Source organism: Heterodontus francisci, chromosome 10 (genome assembly GCF_036365525.1).
Source record: "Heterodontus francisci isolate sHetFra1 chromosome 10, sHetFra1.hap1, whole genome shotgun sequence".
Classification (NCBI taxonomy): domain Eukaryota; kingdom Metazoa; phylum Chordata; class Chondrichthyes; order Heterodontiformes; family Heterodontidae; genus Heterodontus; species Heterodontus francisci.
This window is the reverse complement of record NC_090380.1, coordinates 114,939,393-114,962,040: the sequence shown is the minus strand read 5'-3', so window position 1 is coordinate 114,962,040 and position 22,648 is coordinate 114,939,393.

Sequence of the window (22,648 nt, the reverse complement as noted above, 5' to 3'; positions counted from 1 at the left end):
TGTCCAGAACTGTACACAGTACTCCAGCTGTGGCCTAATTAGCATTTTATACAGCTCCATCATAACCTCCCTGCTCTAATATTCTATGCCTCGGCTAATAAAGGCAAGTATCCCATATGCCTTCTTAACCACCTTATCTACCTGTGCTGCTGCCTTCAGTGATCTATGGACAAGTACACCAAGTCCCTCTGACCCTTTGTACTTCCTAGCGTGTTACCATCCATTGTATATTCCCTTTCCTTCTATTGTTTTGTGTGAGACCATTCACAATGATCAATACTTCCAATGGTGTGTGTTAGTGAGGTGCACAGATCAACAAAGTTTGAGGGTTGCAGCTGGATTTTCAAAGTGCTTTGGGGGGGAGCACGGGTGCGGGCATGAATTGAAGATCACATTCCTGTAAGGCGTCTCTGCTTCCTGACACCTCCGGATCATGTTGCAATTTTCAAAGAGAGGCTGGGGAGCCAGGAACCCACTTGCCTCTAATTAACCACCTGTTAAGCTCCTTGAGGAGCTTGTTAATGGGCTGGGGAGGGCCAGAAGGGAATTTTCAAAGAGGAGCGTGGGAGAAGCAAACAGTCCAGTGCACATAAGTGATTAGCTGTTGGGAGAAATGTGGTTGGACATTGTTTGATGTCGATAATTATTCAAAGAAATCAAAAAAAGTGTGGATTGAAACATTGCGCTTCACCTGACTTCCTGTTCACTATTTGGCTGCTTGCTTGCACTGTAACACTGCTGACCCTCTGATCTGCTGCCTGCACCATTCTGCAAGGCAACAGCGAGCTCTGTCATGGCTGCCATCTGCTATTCAGTCGATAGCTGCTTCCCGCCACTATGCCAGTCCCTGTGCCACTGATTGCGTGCCACTCGCCCCGGCTCAATTAAATCATTTGCATTTGAAGATAGCGTCGCATCAGCCCCACTGAAGTGGCGCGGGGTCGGGATCAGGAATGAAAATCCAGCCCTTGATGTGTTAAGTTGGATGTACTCAGCCAAGTTGACATGGAGAGGTACAATGCCTGCCTCACTACCTCTTGGAATAGGGACTGAATCACTATTCAGTGAGCTTTGTCAGATGTGGGTGGACATTGAGTAACAATAAGATCAGCGTCGGTTATCCGGCCTACTGTAATTCACTGTAGAAATGAGAATGACCAACGAATAGTGATCTCCTGTGGATTCACAGGAATCAGCCCCCTTCGGGAAAATAAGTATGAAGATGGGAAGAGAGAAAAATAAAATCCTTTCCGAGAAGTCAGGGTGGGTCTCAGAATTATCAGCAGAAAAAGACAGTCTTGCATTTCTATAGCACCTTTAACAACCTCAGGACATCCCAAAATACGTTACAGCCAATGAAGTACTTTTGAAGTGCAGTCACGGTTGTAATGTGGCAAACACAGCAGCCAAATGTACACAGCAAGATCCCACAAACAGCAATAATGACAATGAACAGATAATCTTTCTGTAACAAAAACAAGAAATGCTGGAATCACTCAGCAGGTCTGGCAGCATCTGTGGAAAGAGAAGCAGAGTTAACGTTTCGGGTCAGTGACCCTTCTTCGGAACGGACAAATATTAGAAAAGTCACAGATTATAAACAAGTGAGGTGGGGGTGGGGCAAGAGATAACAAAGGAGAAGGTGCAGATTGGACCAGGCCACATAGCTGACCAAAAGGTCACGGAGAAAAGGCAAACAATATGTTAATGGTGTGTTGAAAGACAAAGCATTAGTACAGATTAGGTGTGAATAATCTTTCTGTAATGTTGGCTGAGGGATAAATACTGGTCTGGGGATAACTCCCCTGCTCTTCTTCATAAAAGTACCATTAGATCTTTTACATTCACCTGTGAGGGTAGACAGGGCCCCAGTTTAACATTTCATTTGCAGGACAGTACCTCCGACAGTGCAGCACTTCCTCAGTAATGCACTGGAGTATCAGCCTAGGTTATTTACTCAAGTCATTGCATGGGACTTGAACCCCTGAGTTACGAGACAAGAGCGTTACCCACTGAGCCACAGCAGACAGCAATATTTGTTGGTCGATATGGGTACTTTTAAGCTACAGCTAAAGCAACAGAGAGGATGTTAGTGTTGTGTTTGTTACCCAAGATGTCCAGTTATTGAAGTGTGTTTATATAGAATGATACAGCATGTTAATCGGAGCTCTATTTTGTCTATTCAATGAGTTCCAGTGCTCCATCACTGATGTTATGCCAGATCCTTATATCAATTCTTAATCCAATTAGCCAACAGTCGCCCTGTCTGCTGTGTGTGTCTACAGCTGGCAGATTGAGAAACAGACTGACAAAGGAAGCAGAGCTGAGTAATTTAACCCTTCCAGTTAAGTGGTAAACTTGGTCAAAGGAAAGCAAACGAGTGGATTCATTCCCCGTCATGTCAGGATATTGTAGAGTTTAGGATAACCTGTTGCATAGCAACCTTTGCCCACCTACTCCAATTAGCAACTGCAGTTCACCTACTTTAATTAAAGCCCCCCAGTATATCTATTCCAATGAGAGACATCCAACACACCGAGAGCAATTAAAGACCATCGCCCCACTATAATTAGAGACCCACGGCCCAACTACTTCAATTCAAGATGCACAGCCCAGCTACCACAATTAGAGACACCGATGCACCAACTCCAATTAGAGACCCCCCTCCAACCGCCCATCTACACCAATCCTACCTACTCCAATTAAGAATCCTATGCTTCGCCACCCCACCGCCCTAGCTAATTAACAACCTGGACTCATTTATTCCAATTAACAGTGCTCGCTTTCTTGGTCCAATTTTAGAGTCTCCCAGTCCTACCGACCCCTACAAGATTTGCCTGATCCAACCAGAGCCTCTTAGATCTAACTGTTCCAATTAGAGATCCCAGAGGGCCCACCTACTCTGTATTGCCGTTGAAACCTTCAGGCGTTCCTCTACTGATTCTAGTCTGTAGTCATCCTTAAGCTCACTCAACACACCACCTTGGCAAGCAGCCCTTATGAATATTGTACTTCATTAATCATATGCACATCAAATGAAATATTTCTATGTACATTGCCCTGGGAAGCTGAGGCCTTACATGATAAGCTATCAGATCTCAACTGAGGGAGCAGAAAACAAATAGAAAATGGGAGGACAGCTGGGCTTGTGTTGTACTTGGGCAACTCTCATCCATCAGGGGCAAACCTGCTTGCGAGAAAATGCTTCACTAATCAGTGATTGTTATTTTGAAGTATCTCAAAAATATATTAACATGAGACTGTGCAGGCTTGCATTCAATAAGTTATAAAGCCCAGTCCTCACCCTGATGAAGCAATACATTTATAATTAACATCTTCAAATCCTTCCATGACCTCAGCCAACTCTTTCTCTGCTACCTTCTTCTGGCCTAACGTCACCTCCTGTAGCACTTCTGACTTTGATCTCCAGATAGGGCAAGATGAATTAGGATAAGAGGAGGCTTGAGTGTAGCACAATCACTGGCACAGACCAGTTGGGCTGAATGGCCTGTTTCTTTATGTGCAGCAAATGTTATGTAATTTTATGTAATGTGAATCAATGAATGCCTCTTTCCTTCACCCACCCAATCATTGTGGATAGAACCAGCTTATCCTCACTCACTGGAGCTCGCTCCCTAAACTCCTCTGCCTCTATACTTCTTAGCCCACCTTTAAAAACCTTCCCAAACGCAAGATTGTGAGCAAGAATTCATTCGCCTCTGCTCACTTATCTTAGTGTTTGTTCCTCTGGTCTATTTTTATTGATTTTTCTTCCCCTTACCCCACCTCCCTGTATAAACCACCTTGTTTTTTTCTCTACTTCACAGGCATCATATGTTAAAACTTGCATCCTTGCCCACTCAAGGCTCGTTTTCAACTGTTTGTCTCTTTCTTGAACTCCCCAGCACCATGCCACACACATTTCATTTCATCTGGAGCTCTGTATCTGTGGCCGCCACACAACGTCCTGGTCAACCACTACCCACCTCTCGCCAACCACCCAGTGCTCCTCAGCAAAGCATCTTTAATATGCTCATTACCAATTCCAAATCACACCCTGATTTTACTCTATCCAACCCTCCATTCATCATACCCTCTGCTCTTCCCCTGCTTCTTTCCCTGTCCCTCCATCCTACCATCAATAGCAGGGCTCTCAGTCATTACACCTGGACACTTCTCATCTTTGATCTTTATCAAAAGCTTCTGCAAGCTTATGACTTTGGCTGTGCCCTTGCTCATCTTCTCTACTTACCTCCTATTTAATACCCCTCACTTTCCCTGTTAAGTTTATCAGCAGGAAAAACACTACACAAACACATTTGAGTGTCGATGACAGCACTGTTTGTTCTATTGGCATCTCCAACCCTGGCACTCCAAATGACATCGTGAATAGATCCACAGGAATTGATTTTAAATCCCGCTCCACCACCACCAGCAACCCCCACCCCCCCAACCCCGCCCAGCAATCACCCACTCACCTCCTGCCCAGCCTAGCAGGAATGATGCCTTGGGGGAAGAGGTTAAAATCAGCTAAGTCCACTTACCAGTCTGTCTCCACCCAGATGTCATCAGCGTCATAATGCGGTGACACCAGGGAAGTGTGGAGGCTCATGCAGTGTCAAAACCTACCAGAGAGACCTGACATGATGCAGGACGGTGGCCAGAAGAGATCAAGATAAATAACATTCTTTATTCTTCATGTGAGCAGGCAGAGCAGGAGTGTCTTCTTTGATGATCTTAGTTTTGTCTCCCCTACTTTGACCCTATTGAATCCCTTCATAATTTTAAACACCTCTATCAGGTCACCTCTCAGTCTTCACTTTCTACAAAACAGCCCCAGACAATTCAGCCCTTCCTGATAGTTATAACCTTTCAGTCATACATAGAAAAGCCAAGGGACTTCCATCTCATCTTCCAGCTGACCGCACATCTCTCAGATATTGTTTCAGAACATAACGCTAAATAAATAGAGATAAAGGTTTCACACGCACACCAGGAATTCATATCCCAAGGAACTGAAATCAATAAAGACATTTCAAAATTTACGTCTTTCAGAGTGTTACCCCACATAAATTTCCATTCAGATATTACCCCTGTGCTCGCTGACCTACATTGTTCGTTAAAACCTCAATTCGGTCATTCTCACCCTGACTCTCTTTGTCCCATCCATTGGTGGCTGTGACTTCAGCAGCCTTGGCCCTAAGCTCTGGAATTCCATCCCTCAACCTCTCCACCTCTCTATCTCTCTGTCTCGTCCTTTAAGACACTCCTTAAAACCTACCTCTGCGAGCAAGATTTTGGTCATCTGTCCTGATGTCTCCTTCGTTGTCTTAGTGTCTAACTGCCCACAGCCCCACACTTGCACCATTGGTTTCCCTGCCTGTCCATCCTCACAGACCCACCCACCCCAACTTTCCCCAGCCAATTAGAAAGAGAACAGTCTCCTCATCACCAGATTAGATGATACTTGATGATCAACCAGCCTTTTACCCTCCAGCTCCAATATTTTTATCATTAATAAATGGTAGCACTTAAAGAAAATGAAAAAACACACAAAATTCTTTCTCAAATACCTTTCTCATGTTTCTCCTGGGTTTGCATCAGTGTCCAGGAGTTTAATCATTAATTCCTGGAGACTTCAGGGCTATCCTGGAGGGTTGGCAACCTATGATAAATTACTGCCCTATCTACCTGCTGTGTGTATTTTGACTTGGTGGCAAGTTGTTGTTTCTCACTATAAATAGAGCGAACAACTTTAAATAGCTATATGTGTTTGATAAAAAGCATGATAGAATACTCTCCACTTGCCTGGATGGATGCAGCTCCAACAACACTCAAGAAGCTCGACACCATCCAGGACCTTAAGCATTCATTTCCTTTACTACCAGCGCACAGTGGCAGCAGTATGTACCATTGACGAGGTGCACACCAGCAACACACCAAGCCGCCTTCAACAGCACCTTCCAAGCCCATGACCTCTAGAAGGACAAGGGCAGTAGATGCATGGGAACACCACCACCTGCAAGTTCCACTCCAAGCCACACACCATCCTGATTTGGAACTATATCACCATTCCTTCATTGTCACTGGGACAAAATCCTGGAACTCCCAATGCAATAGCACTATAGGAACACCTACACAAGATGAACTACAGAGGTTCAAGAAGGTGGCTCACCACCACCTTCCCAAGGGGCAACTAAGGTTGTGAAATAAATGCTGTTCTTGCATATATCTGGAAAATGAGGCCACAACAAAAATAATTTTGGGGGGCAAATATTAATTAACATTGCAGCACATCATATAAGGGGTGTTGCTAAGGGAAGCATTGTCAGAGTAGCTGTCCTTTAGATGAGACACTAAACTGAGGACCACACCTGCCTGTTCCCAAATCTGGTCAACAGCTGAACTGTGACCTCATGGTTCCTTATGACAGAGTAACAGTTTCAGGCAACAGAAGACTATGGGTCCAATGAACTCACTTACCCATAGTATTGCCTTGGTGCCCTGAATCCCATTTGCTGAGCTAGCTAGTTCCTTCTTTGAAAGTCAATAAGATTTCTTGTTCCACCACGTTTGCTGCTAATCTGTTCCACTTAGGTGCCTGAAGCTTCTTTTCTGGGAACTTAATAAATTCGATGTGCAAAGAGCATTGTAGGAAGGAAATGCTAAAAATGATTTTTTTTAAATGTATAATTTTTCAAAACAGAAGCATAAAGAGCTGGCTGCTCCATCACTCAAAGTGTCTTTCAATAAGCTGAGAGGCACTTTAAATTCAGGACAGCACACATCACTGAATTTAAAATATCCATTCAACTTAAACACACAGGCAAGGCTACATGATGTTTAAGTTATTGTCTGGACATTGCATAGAGGCACAAATCAAGGGTTGAGCTTGACACAGTCGGAGCAACGCTGGTCAGGATATAGTAGTCATGGGATCTTTTACTTCCACCTGAGAGGGCACATGGGGAACATCAGTTCATGTCTTATCCGAAAGATGGCACCTCAGACAATGCAGCACACCCTCAGAGCTAGCATTGGGAGCATCAGCCAAGATTTTGTGCTCAAGTCTCTGGAGTGGGACTTAAACGCACAAACTTCTGACTCAGCGGTGCGAGAGAGCTACCCACTGAGCTGGCACCGACCCAGTAAACCAGCCAGAGAAGCTTTGTTAATTTGAAGAACGGTGCAGCCTGGGTACACTTTGCAAAGTGGCAGCTGGGTCTGTTCATACAGCGGAGCTGTGAGATGCAGAGTAATTAAACAGTCCCATCAAGGTTTGCAGCTTGAGAAATTCAATTGCTGATAACTTGGCATAAGTCCTCAATTTGAGAAAAATCCCAGTAGGATTCAAGATGGATTAGGAGTCACAGTAACTGAGAATCAGCTCCTGTCACATATAGATTCTAGGGTCTCGCAACATGGAATCATGGTATCACAGCACAGATGCTAGCCAATCGGCCCATTGTACCTGTTCTGACTCTTTCGAGCTGTCTAATTAGCATCTCTGCACTCCATTCCAAGTAACAAATTAAATAGCCTCTCCTTAGCATTGCCCAAATGCAAGAACGCCACCATGGTAAGGGGAGATTTAGTAGAGGTATTTACACTTATGAAAGGTATTGAAAGAGTAACTAGGGTGGGACTAATTTCTTCTGGTTGGGGAATCAGTGACCAGGTTTCGTCAATTTTAATTTTGGCAATAAGAGACAGGCTGGAAGAAATTTCTTGACACAAAGAATTGTTGGAGTGCAAAATGCTTTGTCACAGGGAATAGCAGAAGTAGAGGTCTTCTAAATGAAGAATTTCAAGGAATATTTGAAGCAGAGTTGTAGGAAGAGCATGGAACAAAGGGATTAGTTTTGGATTGCTGTTGTAAAGAGTCAGTACAGACACAATGGGCTGAATGGCCTTGACCACCATCCCTTCCAATGTGCCTTAATAGTTTTTACTCGATGCAAGTAAGGTCGTATGTCTTGGGTGGAAATGCCCTTCCTGAACTAGGGGAGCTCAAGTCCACATGACATCGAGGTAAAGATCGACGAACCTAGCTCAAATCAGGGATTGAACTCAGCACCTTGCTGCATTGTGCTGGAGTTGTCTCATCCTTGTTGTTGTGAATCCTGGGCCGACTTTGTTAAGTTGCCAACTCTGATTGGACATACTCCTGGGGGTTTTCTCACATGCTTTCTGGCCTGCAGCTGCCCTGCCCCCACCCTCCCACCATTGGTTGACCGGCATGGGTGGCACAGTGGTTAGCACCACAGCCTCACAGCTCCAGCGATCCGGGTTCGGTTCTGGGTACTGCCTGTGCGGAGTTTGCACGTTCTCCCTGTGACCGCATGGGTTTTTGCCGGGTGATCCGGTTTCCTCCCACAGCCAAAGACTTGCAGGTTGATAGGTAAATTGGCCATTGTAAATTGCCCCTGGTGTAGGTAGGTGATAGGAGAATGGTGGGGATGTGGTAGGGAATATGGGATTGATGTAGGATTAGTATAAATTGGTGGGCTGCAGGGCCTGTTTCAGTGCTGTATCTCTAAATAAATAAATGTGTCACAACCATTTTCAGCTGCTTCATCAATGAGCTTCCCTCCATCATAAGGACAGAAGTGGGATGTTCGCTAATGATTGCACAATGTTCAGCAATTCCTCAGATATTGAAGCAGCCCCTGTCCAGATGTAGCAAGACCTGGACAACATCCAGGCTTGGACTGATAAGTGGCAAGTAACATTTGTGCCAAGCAAATGCCAGTAAATGACCATCTCAAACAAGAGAAAATCTAACCATTTCCCCTTGATGTTCAATGGCATTACCATTGCTGAATCCCACACTATCAACATCCTGGGGGTCACCAATGACCAAAAATTGAACTGGATCAGCCACATAAAGGCTGTAACTACAAGAGCAGGTGAGAGGCTGGGAATTCTGTGACGAGTAATTCACCTCCTGTCTCCCCAGTGCCTGTCCACCATCTCCAAGGCACTAGTCAGGAGTGTGATGGAATACTCTCCACTTGCCTGGAGGGGTGCAACTCCAACAACACTCAAGAAGCTCGACACCATCCAAGACAAAGCAGCCGGCTTGATTGGCACCCCATCCACCATCTTCAATATTCACTCCCTCCACCACTGATGCACAGTTGCAGCAGTGTGTACCATCTGCAAGATGCACTGCAGCAACGCACCAAGGCTCCTTAGACAGCACCTTCCAAACCCCCGACCTCTACCACCTAGAAGGACAAGGGCAGCAGATGCATTGGAACATCACCACCTGCAAGTTCCCCTCCAAGCAACACATCCTGACTTGGAATTACATCACCATTCCTTCACTGTCGCTGGATCAAAATCCTGGAACTCCCTTTCTAACAGCACTTTTGGTGTACCTACACCCCAAGGACTGCAGGAGTTCAAGAAGGCAGCTCACCACTACCTCCTCAAGGGAAATTAAGGATGGCCATTAAATGCTGGCCTAGCCAGCGATGCCAACATCTCCCGAACAAATAAAAAAATGTTCGTCCTCAACGTTCCACAACCAATTGGAAAGTGAAGGTGTTCCCACAGGACTGTTACCCAATTGGATGATTAGAGTCATAGAGTTATACAGCACAGAAACAGGCCCTTCGGCCCATCATATCTGTGCCGGCCATCAAGCACCTATCTATTGAGTGGCGCAGTAGTTAGCACTGCAGCCTCACAGCTCCAGCGACCCGGGTTCAATTCTGGGTACTGTCTGTGTGGAGTTTGCAAGTTCTCCCTGTGACATGTGTGGATTTCCGCCGGGTGCTCTGGTTTCCTCCCACAGCCAAAGACTTGCAGGTTGATAGGTAAATTGGCCATTGTAAATTGCCCCTAGTGTCGGTAGGTGGTAGGGAAGAGGGGGTAGGAATATAGGATTAGTCTAGATGGGTGGTTGATGGACACAGTGGGCCGAAGGGCCTGTTTCAGTGCTGTATCTCTAAACTATTCTAATCCCCTTGGCCTGCAGGCCTTTTATGCTATGGTTTTTCAAGTGCTCATCTAAATACTTCTTAAATGCTGTGAGTCTACCTTACTGTCGGTCAAATAGCCTTTCTTCCTCCATCCCCAATAAACAAAAGTATTCAAACAATTGTTTTTTTAATGCTCCTGTGATTTCTCTCCCTGAGTTTGCTTGCAGCAATTCCCTGAGACACCAGGCTAATCCTGGGGGATGGGCAATCCTAAACTCAACCTTAGGGTAAAACCAAGATGGCCTCCGTCTTCACAGTGTGTGGAGGGTTAGTTGATCTCAACCAGAACAACAGTGTGGGGACAACACCTGCACTAGGGTGAGGGAAAATAATTGCCCAGCATTTTCACACCCAATGTCAACCTAGTCACTCCTGCTAAAAATGCAAACATATGGACATCGAGTGAAGGAGTGTGTCCGAGTCGTTTGCCCTGGGAATGTGAGCAAGGTGCTAGGGGGTTATTATTGCCCATTAAACTGTACCCCAATCCTTGGCTTCATAGAAAGAGGCATAGAGTACAAAAGCAAGGAAATTATATGAAACTTTTATCAATGGTTAGGCCTCAGCTGGAGTATTGTCTGGGCACCACACTTCAGGAAGGATGTCAAGGCCTTGGTGAAGATGCAGAGGAGATTTACTTGAACGGTACTATAGATGAGGGACATCAGTTATGTAGGGAGACTGGAAAAACTGATATTGTTCTCCTTAGAACAGGAGATTTAATAGAGGTTGTTAAATTATGTGGGGTTTTGATAGAGTAAATAAGAAGAAACTGTTTCCAGTGGCAAGAGAGTCAATAACCAGAGGATACAGATTTCAAATAATTGGCCAAAGAGCCAGAGCGGAGATGAGGAGAAATATTTTTACACAGTGAGCTGTTATGATCTGGTAAGCACTGCCTGAAAGGATGGTGGAAGCAGATTCAATAATAATTTTTAAAGGGAAATGGAAATGCTTGAAAAGGAAATATTTACAGGGCTATGCGGAAATAGTAGAGAGACTGGGACAAATTGGATCGCTCTTTCAAAGAGCCAGCACAGGCAGGATGGGCCGAATGGGCTCCTTCTGTGCTCTATAATTCTACGACCTGTCTCTCTCCATTGATCAAGCCATGTCTTGCCTACTAAATGAGTTTATTAGACTTTGACCATCTTCCTTCAAAGTGTCAAAGGAATATAAATAGGATAGCCATTTCCTGCTGGCTTCACCCAACCAGAGCCAAACATTTATAAGCTCCCACCAATCTACAAAATTTCTGACCAATCGCAATTGACTTGAGGATTTACAGAAATTAGATTTTGTCGTTTAGGTGTCATTTGAGGCTTAGTGGGTGGCACTCTCAACTTTGAGTCAGAAGATCATGGGTACAAGTCCCCACTCGAGAGATTTGAGCACGCAATCTAGGCTGACGTTCCCAGCACAATACTGAGCGGGTGCCACACTGTCAGAGGTACGCCCTTTCGGATGAGCTGTCATATTCAGCCCCTGAACTTTCCAAAATGCCCTGGTCCCCTTACCATTGACTCAACTTGACAGCCTTGACTGACCATTCCAGGGATAGCATTGTTCTACAGTTGCACCATTACATTTGGTGCTCGTACAAAGTGTTAATGAAAGACACATTACAGTGAAGAGCTGGTGTTGGCCCTCACTTTCCTCGGGTCACAACACACTCGCACTGTCCTACTCTCTTCCATGCCACACAGTTGTGCCAAATGCACAAGTCAGCTGCACTCATTCTTTTGCGATGCTAGGAACAGAGTCATGGGCACCGCTGCAGGAAACCTCGCTGCGCACATGCCCACTAACCATGTGTGTGACAGTGGGAAAACCAAAAAAAGGGAAATTAAACTGCTGATGCTGGAAATCAGTGCAAACGGAAAGTGGCAGAATTTCATTGGCAGGACAGTCAGCATCTGTAAAGATAGAAGGAAGGTTATGGGTTTGCAGGTGTGTTCTATTGGGATTCATTACTGATTGATCAGGAGCATACATACAAACATACAAATTAGGAGCAAGAGTAGGCCACTCGGCCCTTCGAGCCTGCTCCGCCATTCAACAAGATCATGGCTGATCTGATTGTAAACTCAACTTCACATTCCTGCCTACCTTCAAAACCCCTTCACCTCCTTGCTTATCAATAATCTATCTACCTATGCCTTAAAAATATTCAAAGACGCTGCTTCCCAGTGCTGTATGACCTGCTCTGTATTTCCACCGTTGTCAATTTTTCCTTTAACGCCAAATGCTGTTTGCCCTTATGTTATATTATATTCTGTTTCATAATCTTCTTTCCCTTTCAGAGGGAATGATTAAGTAAATGATCAGAGCAGCACCTCCTGGTCTTCGCCTACGAGTCAAATTGCCTGGACATTCTCACTCTTGTGTTCAAAACCCTCCATTGCATGCTATCTCTTCCAACCCTAATCCTCCAAGATCTCTGCACTCCTCCAATTCTAGCCTCTAGTGCAACCCAGAATACCTTCAGTTTACCATTGACAACCCTGCTTTCAGCTGCCTGGGCACAAAATTACTGCCATAAAAGTTAATCCTTGTTTCCATTGATACCCAGATATCTTAAGTTGCTGCTATACTAACATTCTGATGTATTGAGTTCTGATATATTATTTACCCACAAATGAGGTAACAGCATTAGAAACAACCCTTTCCAAATCTTCCGGCCCACAAGATTCAAGGGTCAAAACAACTATGCAGAATATTAGTGTCAGAAGGTTTTGACAAAATATCATCGACCTGAAAAGTTAACCTTAAATTCCTATCGTCACAGATGCCTTCTGACCTGGATTATTCAGGCTTTATGACAGTTAGGTGAGTGCAGGCCCATATCCTGCTCCCAAACCGAGAGTGTAGGTCCACATCCTTGTCCCAGAATAAGAATGTAGCCCATATCCCACTCCAACTGAAAGTGTAGGCCCATATCCTGCTCCCAGGCTGAGAGTGTAGGCCCACGTCCTTGTCCCAGAATAAGAGTTTAGGCCCATATCCTGCTCCAACTGAGAGTGTAGGCCCATATCTTGCTCCCAGACTGAGAGTGTAGGCCCATATCCTGCTTCCAAACTGAGTGTGTAGGCCCATATCTTGCTCCCAGATTGAGAGTGTAGGCTCATATCCTGCTTCCAAACTGAGTGTGTAGGCCCATATCTTGCTCCCAGATTGAGAGTGTAGGCTCATATCCTGCTTCCAAACTGAGTGTGTAGGCCCATGTCTTGCTCCCAGACTGATAGTCTAAGCCCATATCATGCTTCCAAACTGAGAGTGTAGGACCAAATCTTGCTCCCAGACTGATAGTCTAAGCCCATATCATGCTTCCAAACTGAGTGTGTAGGCCCATGTCTTGCTCCCAGACTGATAGTCTAAGCCCATATCCTGCTTCCAAACTGAGTGTGTAGGCCCATGTCTTGCTCCCAGACTGATAGTCTAAGCCCATATCATGCTTCCAAACTGAGAGTGTAGGACCAAATCTTGCTCCCAGACTGATAGTCTAAGCCCATATCATGTTTCCAAACTGAGAGTGTAGGACCAAATCTTGCTCCCAGACTGATTGTCTAAGCCCATATCATGCTTCCAAACTGAGTGTGTAGGCCCATATCTTGCTCCCAGACTGATTGTCTAAGCCCATATCATGCTTCAAAACTAAGAGTGTAGGCCCATATCCTGATTCCAAACTGAGAGTGTAGGCCCATATCCGGATTTAAAACTGAGAGTGTAGGCCCATATCCTGCTCCCGGACTGAGAGTGTAGGCCCATATCATGCTCCCAGACTGAAAGTGTAGGCCCATATTCCTTTCCAACTGAGAGTGCAGGCCCATATTTCACTCCAACTGAGAGTTTAGGCCCATATACTGCTCCAACTGAGTGTAGGCTCATATCCTGCTTCCAGACTGAGAATGTAGGCCCATATCTCACTCCACCTGAGAGTGTCGGCCCATATACTGCTCCCAGACTGAAAGTGTAGGCCCACATCCTTGTCCGAGAATAAGAGTGCAGGCCCATATCTTGCTTCAAGTGAGAGTAGGCCCATATCCTACTCCCAGACTGAGAGTGTAGGCTCATATTCTGTTCCCAGATTGAGAGCATAAGCCCATAACCTGCTCCCACAGCGTGATTTTATTTTATTTTTATTTATTTATTTATTTAGAGATACAGCACTGAAACAGGCCCTTTGGCCCACCGGGTCTGTGCCGACCAACAACCACCCATTTATACTAACCCTACAGTAATCCCATATTCCCTACGACCTACTTACACTAGGGACAATTTACAATGGCCAATTTACCTATCACCTGCAAGTCTTTGGCTGTGGGAGGAAACCGGAGCACCCGGCGAAAACCCACGCGGTCACAGGGAGAACTTGCAAACTCCGCACAGGCAGTACCCAGAATCGAACCTGGGTCCCTGGAGCTGTGAGGCTGCGGTGCTAACCACTGCATTGCATGCACATGTCCAACTCTGTTGAGTACATACCTGGTAAGTGCTCGGCAGCCTTTGTTTATTTTAACTAGCTTCCAGGAGCAGCTCACAGCCCAGGAAAGGTCCTCCCTCTTGCTTACCCTCTTGGTGAAAAACAGCTGACCTTGGATTAAAATCTGTGCCCGGTGGTCTGTGGCTCCCCTGCACATTGTTCTCACACCCAGCTCTATATAATATGATCAGTCACAGTCAATTCATTGATGCCAGTTTCAATCCAATCTCTTCCAGGGCTCAAAATCCACACGATTGCAAGGGAAGGTGATTTAGTTCATTCTCATGCACTCAGGCTCATTTGACACTTTCTCCCACTGCCCAAGAACACAATTAAAAAGACTTTAAAAAATGAAAGTAAAACCTATTCCACAGTCTCTGTGTGAAAGATAGGAACCATTAATGGCATAGAGAGAGTGAGAGACTGAAGAGAATGAATAGAAACATGAAAAACCTTCACACTTCGAACTACTCTGAAGAGCAGTGTGCATAGAATGAGGCTCTAAACGAAGCCAAGTATTTTGTTTCTATGGTAACAATACAAGAATAGTCATCAACAACAGCATCAACACTTGCATACATGTAGCACCATTGACTTAAATAAATTGGCCTGAGCTAAAGGGGAAAAATAGACACAAAGCCCAAGGAAAGGACAAGAGAAGGAGCTGACCAAAAGCTTGGACAAAGCGATGATTTTTATGGAGGGTACTAAAGGAGGAGAAGGATGGGGAAAGATACAGGAGTTTAGGGAGGGAATTCCAATCTGTGAGGCCTAGGAGGATGAAAGGCCCCAACAGTGGAATGAAGAGAGTGAGCATGCACAAGAGACTGGAAACAGAGAAATGGAAGGTTTGGTGGAGAGAGTAGAGGAGGTTACAGAGATAGAATCAGCACAGCACAGAAGGAGGCCATTTGGCCCATCATGCCTCTTCTGGCTCTTTAGCCATTTGCAATTAGTCCCACTCCCCTGCACTTTGAGCAAAGCCTTACAATCTTTTCTCTTTGAAGAGAAGCAAAAGGTTTATTGAGGTGTATGGGGAGTCGGAGCAAATATAGGTCAGAGATGGGCTGAATTTTGTGGAGGAGTGGGGTCCCGGCACAGGCTGAAAAGGCAGGGGGAATCCCTGCCTCGGCCTTTTTGCAAACACTCCCCACCCCACCCACCCTGTGCGATTCCCCATTGTTCTGGAGGCGAAGTTTCCGGCATTGGGATCCCTGTCCCTTTGAAGACCGGGATCCCCCCTCCAAGAGCTGCTGGCCAATCAGAGGGCTGGCAGTTCAGCAGTATCGGCAGCGCCACCAGGAGCGGTAGCCACTGCCGGTACTGCAGAGGCCTCGGACCCAGGCCCAGTGCTGGTACCCTGGACCTCAGGCAAGTGAGGCGGGATGGCAGGGGGTTGCAAAGTCCAGGGGGAGGGTATGTCCGGGGAGGTGCATTGTTTCCCAGCCTGGAACCTCCATGGGCCACAGATTTCCCACGGAGAATGGAACCCCTCAGCAAGCCCGCAGGGAGGGTGCCTTGTTTTACAACATGACCTCCCCATATGGCGGAGGCCTCCCCCACCTCTGGCTAAATCCCAGCAGCGGGTGTAACAGGCTGGTAATAGGCCACTTAATGGGCCTCAATTGGCCTCTGGGCGGGAAGGACATCATCAACCTATCCCACTCCTGGGATAATCACTTGACGACGGGGTGGTGATGGTCTCTGCTACCCCCACCCACCATCCATTGCGATTCTATGACCCCCCCACCCACCTTCGAATCTGATTCGGGGGGCCCATAAAATCCAGCCCAACAAGTGAACAGGACATGGTGCAGAATAGGACAGTGTTTTGGATGAGCTGAAGAATTCTCTCCCCAGCCACCTCCGTCCCTCCACATCCCTCTCCTCCTTTATGGCACAACCTCTTTGACCAAGCTTTTAGACACCTCACGAATAGCTCTTCTCTTTCTTTGGCTCAACGCCATTTCTGTCTGAATATATTTGGGATGTTTTTCTACATAATAGGTGCTATAAAATGCAAGTTGTTGTTGATGATGCAAGTAAGCCTCCCACAGGTCAATTGAAGAATGGAGACAAAAGACTCCATCTAACATTGAAGCTGGGAACTGGCACAGGTGATCCAACATTCACTGGGTCAATCAGGAAATGTTTTCTGATTGGTCTCAAACGTGCGAGTGAGTAGATTGTAATTTCCAGAGTGGATCAAACCACAACCCTCACAAGTATGTACAGTTAACCAGTCCAACAAATCAACCTTTCTCTTGCTTTCTGTTCTTTTTTCTTTATTGTATTAAGTGTCCATTTCATATCCTGATGATTCCTGATCTCACTCATTAAGCAGCACAGTTGGCTCCGAACTGGGACCAGCTCCAAGCTGCAGGCAGCTCCAAGCTGGTACTGTCTCCACGCTGGGACCTTTCAGCTCCCCACCAGAGAGAGTGCAAGGTCTTTGGAAAAACTACCGCACTGGAGAGAGGCTAACGCAGATGAAGGAGAACAGAACCTCCAATGATCAGTACACTTGTATGGAACTAGACACAGCATCATCTTTACACTTGGAGATATCCATTATTTTGTAATTAAAACATCCAAACCTCTTGAATACATTCTAAGCTGTAACACACTCACAGGTATCCAGTGTTCTATATAATGATCACCCAAACTCTAATCTGTAACTCACTCCCGCGTATCTGTTATTCTATATATAAACCACCTGAATCCCTCAATTAGATTCCAGCCTGTAACTCACTCCAGGGTATCTGTTATTCTATGTATAAACCCTCAAACCCCTTGTTTAGATTCCAATCTGTTACTCACTTCTGGGTATATGTTATTCCATACATAAACCCTCAAACCCCTTGATTAGATTCCAGTCTGCAACTCACTCCTGGGTATCTGTTATTCTATAAACCCTCAAACCCCTTGTTTAGATTCCAATCTGTAACTCACTCCTGGGTATCTGTTATTCTATATATAAACCCCCCGATCCCCTCGATTAGTAGCTTACAAAATTCTTGTGTCACAAAACTAGCTTATTTTCCGATTTTACTAAAAAGCCATGCCCCATCCCCAAATCACCGTGATATGTTCTCCCTCTCAACGTCACAGGTTAGAAGATGTGTTGGACCAGTTTTAGATCATTTCCAACTAAGTCCGATCGATTTCAAATTCAATTTGCTGTTTGACATTGGCACCACTCCTGCAATTCTCGGACATGTCAGGAGATGACAATGGAAGTTGTGTAGGATACCAATTAACTCATTCCACAACTAGGGGATCACTGCAGTTGAGATTTCCTTAGCTTTCAGAAGGTATCCCTGAATGTTACCCTGTTAGTCAATGTGAATAGCAAGAATTGAAAATAGAAAAAGCAAGGTTTGATGATCCAGGACCCGAAGTCAATGCAGTAAGCCCCATCAAACAACCTGATAGCAGACACATCACCAGCACAAACTCTGCCACTGTTCCCCTGTTCACATGGCGGCACCCAGTTTGGCACTATCTCAAACCACAAATCGACAACAAGGAGCCGGGAGCACCGGCAATCAGCCAGAGATACAAAGAAGTGAAACCTTTTTCCTTACCTTGTGCCTGCGCCCTGACTGGTTGCCACCAAATAACCAGCATGGTGGTCAGCAACCTGAGAGACAGTCCACGCACCTGCCTCCGATTCATTGCCTTCCTTCGAAACTGGAGAGGCAAGCAGAGAAAAGGAAATATGTCACATTTAAGCGTTGAGGAGCAGAATCCGACTGTGGGCTCTATTCATTCGCAAAACTGGTTAAAGTCATTGGCAAAAAATGGAGAGGGGAGATGAGGAGAAGTTTTCTTACTCAGAGAGTTGTTAGGATTTGGAATGCTGTAACTGAAAAGGAAGCTGATTCCATAAACAGTTTTAAAAGGGAGTTGGACAGGTACTTAAGGATGAGGAACTTACAGGGTTACAGACAAGAAGCAGGGATGTGGGACTAAACACGACTGCTCTTTCAAAAGCCAGCACAGGCACGATGGGCCGAATGGCCTCCTTCTGTTGTGAGTTTCTGTGGTTTAATAGTTCTGTGAAAATAGACTCCTCTCAGATATTCCGACCACGCAACAATGGAAGGGTCAGGTCCGATCTAATGCCCCAGCTGAAATATTAACCTGTCTCTCCCTTTTTCATGTGCTGTGAATGGCCAGAGTCTTCTGACTTAATTTCGGATTTCCGTTATTGACTGGGTCTTATTGCAACTCTTATTAATATTGTGATTAAACTGGACAGTGTGACTGAAATAAAGTGAGTTGCAGCAGTGAGCATCTGTAACCAGGTGACACTAGAAAACTATGTCACATTGTGTTTACCATGAGTGCTAATGATCACTTAGGGGCTGATAAAAAGTTACCGCATGGAAATGGTCTCGAGTTTAACTCTGGAACTCCTGCTGCTGATCATTTTAGTGAAACAGTCAACAATTATCAGACACAACACATACCATTTCACCCTCTGTGAGTTTACAATAACTACATTATAACAAAATGTGTGAATGACCTGTTAATCTATTTATAAACCCCTCGATTAGATTCCAGTCTGTAACTCACTCCCGGTTATCTGTTGTTCGATATATAAACCACCTAAACCCCTCGATTAGATTCCAGTCTGTAACTCACTCCTGGGTATCTGTTATTCTATATATAAACCACCCAAACCCCTCGATTAGATTCCAGTCTGTAACTCACTCCCGGTTATCTGTTGTTCTATATATAAACCACCCAAACCCCTCGATTAGATTCCAGCCTAAAACTCACTCCCAGTAATTTGTTTTTCTATATATAAACCCCCTGAAGCCCTCGATTAGATTCCAGTCTGTAACTCACTCCTGGGTATCTGTTATTCTATATATAAACCACCCAAACCCCTCGATTAGATTCCAGTCTGTAACTCACTCCCGGTTATCTGTTATTCTATATATAAACCACCCAAACCCCTCGATTAGATTCCAGCCTAAAACTCACTCCCAGTAATTTGTTTTTCTATATATAAACCCCCTGAAGCCCTCGATTAGATTCCAGTCTGTAACTCACTCCTGGGTATGTTATTCTATATATAAACCCCCGAACCCCTCGATTAGATTCCAGTCTGTAATTCACTCCTGGATATCTGTTATTCTATATATAAACCCCTTGAACCCCTCGATTAGATTCCAGTCTGTAATTCACTCCTGGATATCTGTTTTTCTATATATAAACCCCCTGAACCCCTCGATTAGATTCCAGCCTGTAATTCACTCCTGGATATCTGTTATTCTATATATAAACTCCTTGAACCCCTCGATTAGATTCCAGCCTGTAACTCACTCCTGGGTATGTTATTCTATATATAAACCACCCGAACCCCTCAATTAGATTCCAGTCTGTAATTCACTCCTGGATATCTGTTATTCTATATATAAATGACTCCGAACCCCTCGATTAGATTCCAGTCTGTAACTCACTCCTGGATATCTGTTATTCTATGTATACACCCCCTGAACGGCACCTTCCCACGCAATCGCAGGAGGTTTAATACCTGCCTTTGTACCTCCTCTCTCCTCACTATCCAAGGCCACAAACATTCCTTTCAGGTGAAGCAGTGATTTACTTGTATCTCTGTCAATTTAGTACACTGTATTCGCTGCTCACAATGCGGTCTCCTCTGTATTGGGAAAACCAAATGCAGATTGGGTGACCGCTTTGCAGGACACCTCCCGCAGTCCGAAAACATGACCCCGAGCTCCCAGTCGCTTGCCATTTCAACAAAAACCCCTGCTCTCATGCCCACGTCTTTGTCCTAGGCCTGTTGCAGTGTTCTAGTAAATATCAACACAAGCTCGAGGAACAGCACATCATTTTCTGAGTAGGCACGCTACAGTCTACCAGACTGAACAGTGAGTTCAATCATTTCAGAGCATAACTGGCCCCTTTTTTATTTTTATTTTATTTTATTTTGTTACATCATTTTTTTCAATGTGCCTGCCTACTGGTTTTTTCATGTTTGTGCTTTTGGCTAGGGCTGTTCATTATTCTGTCATTAACACAGTCTCTGCAATAATGCTTTGTCTTTCCACCACACCATTTGCACGCTCTCTTTGCCTTTGCTCCATGAACTCCTTGTCAGTTAATCTCTCTGGCCCTCTGTCCTATCACATACCTTCCCTTTTGTTCTCTTTACCCCCCACCCCCGCTTTACTTGCTTAAAACCTAATACATTTATAACCTTTGCCAGTTCTGATGAAAGGTCACCAACCTAAAACGTTAACTCAGCACAGATCCTGTCAGACTTGCTGAGTGTTTCCGGCACTTTCTGTTTTTACTCTCAATTCACTTCTGGAATTCAACTCTTTTGCCCATGTTTGGACCAAGACTGTAATGAGGTCAGGAGCTGTGTGGTCCTGGCGGAACCCAAACCGAGCATCGATGAGCAGGTTCTTGCTGAGTAAGTGCAGCTTGCTAGCACTGTCAATGATACTTTCCATCACTTTGCTGATGGTTGAGAGTAGACTGATGGGGCAATAATTGGTCGGATTAGATTTTTCCTGCTTTTTGCGGACAGGACATACCAGAGCAATTTCCTACACTGTCGGATAGATTACAGTGTTGTAGTTGTACTGGAACAGCTTGGCTAGGGGTGCAGCTAGCTCTGGAGCAGACGTTTTCATTACTACAGCTGGGATGTTATCACGGCCCATAGCCTTTTTCTGCATCCAGCATCTTCAGCCATTTCTTTATATCACCTGGAGTGAATCAAATTGGCCGAGGATTGGAATATGCGATGCTGGGGAACTTCAGGAGGAGGCCGAGATGGATCATCCACTTGGCACTTCTGGCTGAAGATGGTTGCAAATGCTTCAGCCTTGTCTTTTGCACTAACGTTACTAGTGAATATGCTTCCACCGCCCTTACAGGCAATGTAGATGAGTCAAAAATTCCTTCAGCTCAGCAAAAATGCAAAGCCATTCTTTTTTTTGGTAATAAAACAAAATAAAGTACAGCTGAAAGGCTGAAATGAAAAAAAAAATCAGAAAATGCTGGAAATGTTTAGCGAATCATACATGGCATCTGTGGAGAGAAGTGACAATTGAACGAGTTCTGATTAAAGGTTTCTGCCTGACATGTTAACTTGTCACTTCTCTGCACAGATGCTATGCCTGACTTGCTGAGCATTTCCAGAATTTTCTGTTTTTGGTTCCATTATTTCTTTTAGTTCTTTTGCCTCTGATTCCATGTCCATCAATCTTCACAGCAAACCTCATGCCGGAGATGGTTCTTCACTCCCTCAGCATCCAGCTTGACCCTGTGATGACCTTTATTACCCATCATCCACTTAGACACTAAGGCTGCATTATTCCACCCCCAAGAACATTGACTGTCCATGCCTCTATCCCTCTCTCACGCTCTCTCTCTCCCTCCACCACCCATACTCTAACCCTCACCATCATCACATCAAGGGTCATTCTCATCAAGCCTAGTCTGTCAATTTTCACACTTATTCCAATACTACGTAGCTTGTTTTGTCTTGCACAATCCAATGAACCTCATTCTTTACCGATCTGCAGTAACACTCTATTCTGTGTATCTACTTCCCTCTCCTACATGATCATTTGTCCCACCATATATCCGTTTTCCCTGCAACTCTGGCCGACTGCTTGTTCTCTCGGTTCCACCTTCAGTCAATGCTATTCCCTGTAATCACTGCTTAAATCATTGTGTCCAGTCCTTTCTCACCTTCTTCAAAAGTTTGTATAGAAAGACTCGCTGTCTCATTGAGCTTTGTAGCCCTCTTCCTTAAATTAAGCTTAAAGTGGCAGAAAATCAAGGGGAAAAATTGGAATTAGTAAGAATTTGACCTTCAGCAGCTGAGGATTAAGGAGAGGCTGCAGAATCTCTGGAAATACTGCCTTGAAGGGAGGTGATTGAGAGGTGGCCGTAGAAAGATTGAAGGACTTTCATTTATATAGAGCCTTTCATGATCGCAAGACATCCCAAAGCACTTTACAGCCAGTGAAGCACTTTTGAAGTCACTGTTGCGATGTAGCAAACATGGCAGCCAATTTGCACACAGCAAGCTCCCACAATCAACACTGAGATAATGACCAGATAATCTGATTGAGGGATAAACGTTGTGCAGGATACCAGAGAGAACTCCTCTGCTCATCTT